We start from the raw sequence: 5,296 nt of genomic DNA, 5'->3' as shown, positions 1-5,296 counted from the left end.
AAGAAAGGAAAAGAGCAAAGCCCCGCCAGGAGAACAGGGCTGCTCGGCGGCGGCGAGGGAGCTTCTTGCCGTTCTCGGCGCTCGGGCTGGGCTCGGAGCGGGGCCGGGGCTCCGGCGGGGCTGCGCCGCCCGCCCCGCTCCGCTCGCCGCGCTCCCCCCGCGCACGGAGGCGGAGGGAACCCCCCCTGCCCCCGGTGCGGCCGGAGCGCCGCTCGCACTCTCCTCACCCGGCGCGCTCGCACACCCGCATCCCCTTCCCCCGAGACAGGGCGTGCGCCCGGGGGCGGCTGTTTGCTCCCCCGAGGGATTTTTCCCTTTCTCTGTCTTTTATTTTGTCTTTTCGGTCTGGTTCTCTCCCCCCCCGCCCGCCCCGCGCTCCTGCCTCTCGCTCTCCCTCCCTGCGAGGGGCGGCGATTTGGTTAAGCAGATCTGGGGGGCTGATGTCTCTCTCTTCCCTCCGCTTGCATCGCTCGCTGCCGGAGTCCTGCGGCACCGGGGGCGGGGGCGAAGTGTGGGGGATAAATGGGAATGATCAGGCGCAAACACACACGCACACGCACACACACGCGCGCACACACACACGCTCTCACACACACACTCACACGCAGACACGCTCTCGGTGTGGCTGCAATGCTCGGCTCCGGGTTAATGTACTCAACAGTGCCACTACCTGACACAACTGCAGCACTGATGGGGGCAGGGGAGGGAAGGCAGAGGAGGTGAGATTCAGGGCAGGGCTATTTATCCCATTTATCCCACCCCGGGCTCAGCCTCTCCCACGCCCTCCCAGCCAGCCCCCCGTGTGCTTTTCGCGGCGGGTTCTTGACCCGGGAGAGGCATTTTTGGGGTACAGCTGCTGCTGCTGCTCGGGCCGCGCTGAGAATTCCCTCTCTGGGGCTGGGGGAGATAAGCAAGGACTCTCGACCCCTGATTGAAGGACTAAATCCACCCCCCCAACCCCAGCACCTTTCATAATGGACCAGCAACAGTGTTCAAAACACAACACAAACCCAGCAGCAGGCTGGTGGAGCGGGGCAAAATCGGAATTGTTGGGCTGTTCCTTTCCAACCCTCGCTCTGCCAGCAGTCTGGATGATGCTGCCCTTTGGTCTGCCAGCTGGGCAAACCTTTGCTCACGGGAATAAATTTCTGGTTTTCCTGAAACCACAGAGAGGATGAGGAGGAACCCCCGGAGGAAGGAAGACCTGTGGAATGGAGCTGTGGAGTTGTGCTTAGAGATGAAGATAGCATTCCAGGGGCAGGAGGGGGAATGTAGGGAGTACCCCACTGTGCTCCTTGATCCCTTGCAAAGGTGGTGCCACAGGGCTCCCTGTCCCGGAGTGCTGCAGGAGGCTCAAGGAACACCAAGTCTCTCCTCTTTGCTCTGGGACAGAAAGTGGCTTCAGGCCATCGTCCCGAGTGACCTGAATTCAGTGTGCAGCTGATGCAAGGGTTGGATTTATGCGCACGTGTCCTACGTGGTGACCGTTCAAAGGACCATCCCTTTGTAGGATTTATGCACCATGTAGGACACGTGTGCATAAATCACCGACCACGGAGGCTTATTCATGTGCCATTATCCCTTACATCGTAGAATCATTGAATTATTTGGTTTGGCAGGGATCTTAAAGACCTTGTCCCACCCCCTGCCATTGGTAGGGACACCTTCCACTATCCCAGGCTTCCCCAAACTCCCATCCAACCTGGACTTGGGCACTTCCAGGGATGGGGTAGCCACAGCTTCTCTGGGCACCCTGTGCTAGGGCATCACCACCCTCACAGCGAAGAATTTCTTCCTAACATGCAATCTAAACCTGCCCTCTTTCAGTCTGAAGCCATTCCCCACTCCAGGCCCATGTAAAAGTTCTTCTCCAGCTCTCTTGGAGCCCCTTTAGGCTCTGGCAGGGGCTCCCTTAGAAAAGCTTTCTCTTCTCCAGACTGGAAAGCTGCAGCTCTCTCAGCCTGTCCCTTCAGGAGAAGCAGCAGACACACAACCTGGGTCGCGCTCTAACCCCAAATGGGAGGAAGAGATTTGTGGGCCCATGAGATGCCAGCACAGCCCTCCCAAAAACCCTCAGCAAACTCAGCTGCCTGGGTGAGTGTGTGCCCTCAGCCCCACTGTGATCCTGGGGAAAAATTCCTGGGTAAAAGCCACACCAAAGCATCGCTTCCCTTTGGATATCCCCGTGTGACTGACATCCACCAGATACCTGCAAACCCCAAACACCTGAGCTCAGGTGCAGCAGCCTGTCCTCCCCTGATGGGCTTTTCCTCATGCTTCTCTCCAACAGGAGAAAACAAATAAATCAGTAAAATGCACAAGAAGCCTCCCAAATGACAAGCAGCAGATCAGCCCCATCTCCATCCCAAACAAACACGGGACTCGCAAACCCCGGGATCGGAAATGTCACTCCGAGCACGCCGACGTTTCTGATTGAAACCAAACAGGGATTGTCATTTCCAATCCGCTCTTTGACATGGAAGGGAGGCTTGTTTGTTTGAATTAAATCACCCAACTGGAGCTATGTTTTGTCATTTTGTATCTAAACAAAAGGGAAAAAGAAACAGTTTCAACATTTCTTGGCAGAGCTGGCACTGACATTTCCCCGCGAAGAATTCTGGTTTTGAAATGAAAACTTTTGGCAGGTGAACTCTGTATCAAAGAGCTCTGCTGACCATCATCTTCCTCCTTGGAATAAGCTCACAAATGGCTGTGAAATAATTGGCGTGAATAAATTAACGCAGAAAACCAAATTATGGAATCAAATACTCCCGCAAAAAAAGAGAAAAAGAAAAGGAAAAAAAAAATCACGTTTGCTTCCCCTTTGCTAGAAAATAATATTTTGATTATATCCAGTAAATTTAGGATAAAAAGTGTTTTCTAAGCCTTTTCTCTTTTTAATTTGTGTTTATTTACTTCTGGAGAGGATACATATACATAAATGTATTTAAGCAGCCCCACAAAAAATAATTTCAAAGTGAGTTCAATTTAGAAAGCAATAGAGATAGTGGCTTATTTAATGCTCACTTTGAAAACATGGCAGAATTTGAAGAAACAAAAATAAAAAAGACTCAGACCTAGCAAAGGAAATTTGTGATTCACCCAAAGTTATTTTTAGGCCTGTCATATGTATAACTGAAAGAAAAAAAAAAATCACACCTGGTTACTTTTACTTGTAGAGATCAAGCTCTGTCAGGATAAATTTCATAAACAGAAAAAGACCCATCCCTTTGAGTGGTCACCATGCAGGACACGTGTGCATAAATCACCCTGGATCAGCGCTGACATCAAAGCTTTTCTGACCTGTGGTTTTGTCTTCTAGTTCTAGAAAATTTTCCCTCTTTTAAACAACCTCCTCCCTCTGTCTCTGCTGTGTGTCAAGGAGTTCAATCTGAGTGGATAATCTCAAAGAGGAAGCTCTCTCCTCTTTGTTCTTTCCACTTAAAAAAAAAAAATAAATAAAATATGATGGCATTCATAAAGTTGGTTTGGTTCTGCAGAAGACCTGGCATGAGTTTCCTATTTGTGACTAACAGTCTACACATAACCTTGACTGCATGAGACAGATGTATTGTAATGAAGGCCATGAGCCTGTTGTTTTTATATAAATAGCATATTAAGTTAAATATCTATATAACTCTCTCAAAGTTCAAGGTATGAATTAAAATAATGCAGAATTATTGGGTGATTTGTAAGTCAATGTAAAAGATACAAAAAAAAAAAATCTCGAGAGGCCTGCAGTAAGACAGTGGCAACTTTATAGGATACAAAAATACAATCAGATCATTAAAAGTATATATTTACTATTAAAATTGCTTAAAACAGATAGTTTCTTTGTGTGCTCTGTCTCATCAGATATCTAGCGCATTTCTGAGATTTATGTAGAAGACTATCTATCTATCTATCTATCTATCTATCTATCTATCTATCTATCTATCTTTCTATCTCTCTCTCTATCATCTTATGATCATTTATCTATTTATATGTACAAACAAATTTCAGATACACAGTTTCCAACTCCTTGTATCCCACCATAATCAAATTTCAAGACAAGTGTAAACGGGGGGAAATGCGAACATACTTCAATACTCTCTTTTTCTTTCCCATCAGAAAATGGTAATTCAACTGTTTGGACAAATTAGAAATAACAGTGATTTTCAATGTTACCCTTTTATTTTGTAAATCTTTCAGACATCTGGTATCAAGTTTCAACATTGTTGTGTGAGCAATGACAGGCAAGAATCAAAATTCAGGGCCAAGGGGTTGGAAACCAAGTGCAAAACTAATTTTGGAAGACATAACTCCCCTATTTTGGTTGATTCTCCATGGTTTTAGGACATTCATACCCACAGCATTCCCACCCCAAACCATTTCCCTTGCACATTATTTTGATAGCTCAGAACTGACACCCTTGTCTCAGCATCCTCATGATGCTGACAAAGGCTGTGTCGTGTTGGTTACTGCCCAAAAACAAGAGGATTTTGTCTCAAATTCCTCAACCAGGACAAAGAGGAGAAAACTTTGGTGGCTTAACAGCCAGGGAGATCATGACATGGGAGTCTCAGGCTCAAACTCAGGCTTTTCTTATTTGTCTGATCTTTCCACATCCTTCTCTACCCCTGTGGAGGTGGTGTCTAAACATTTCTGCGCGCACAAAAGTTGCAGTGCTCAGCGATGCAGCACTTGCTGGCACCCCAGCAGAGCACCAGGCCCTGCCCTTTGCTCAGACACTCCTGTCCTTTGGAAACCCTCTGAATATTTGCTCTTTCAACATCCGCCAGTTTGCCACTGCTTTTATTGTGTGTTGATGTTTCTCAGTCTTCCCCGAGCAAATGAGTGACTCTGATCTCGTAAGTGCATTCAATTCTTTCCCTCATTAAAAAAAAAAAAAAAAATCTTCAAATAAACTAATTGCTAACAAGCATCAAAACCCATCCTGGATTCTCGTGTGCACCTTTGCCTTAGGGTGGTGTGGATTTCCATCACAGTTTTCACACAGGTTACAATTTAGCATCTATATGTACATATAGCCTTCAATGTGTGTACTTACTTATATCGAAGGTTTATAAACTATCACAGGAGCAGGAACATGAATAAGAAGCACAAAACCTCAGCAGAAATGTGGCATCAGTCAATGAAGCACAAGACAGGCAGGAGGCAACTGAAAGCTGTGTAATTTAGGACAGGGAGTGAATGGAATTACTGGATCTGTTTGGGAATTTTGGCTATAAAGAATGGCTTAATCTAGTTGGGGAAGCCATAAAAGGAATTGATAACCAGAAGTTGAATTCAGAGA

This window comes from Ammospiza nelsoni, chromosome Z, assembly GCF_027579445.1.
Source record: "Ammospiza nelsoni isolate bAmmNel1 chromosome Z, bAmmNel1.pri, whole genome shotgun sequence".
NCBI classification, from domain to species: domain Eukaryota; kingdom Metazoa; phylum Chordata; class Aves; order Passeriformes; family Passerellidae; genus Ammospiza; species Ammospiza nelsoni.
The sequence above is the reverse complement of the archived record's forward strand: the minus strand, read 5'-3'. Positions refer to the sequence as shown.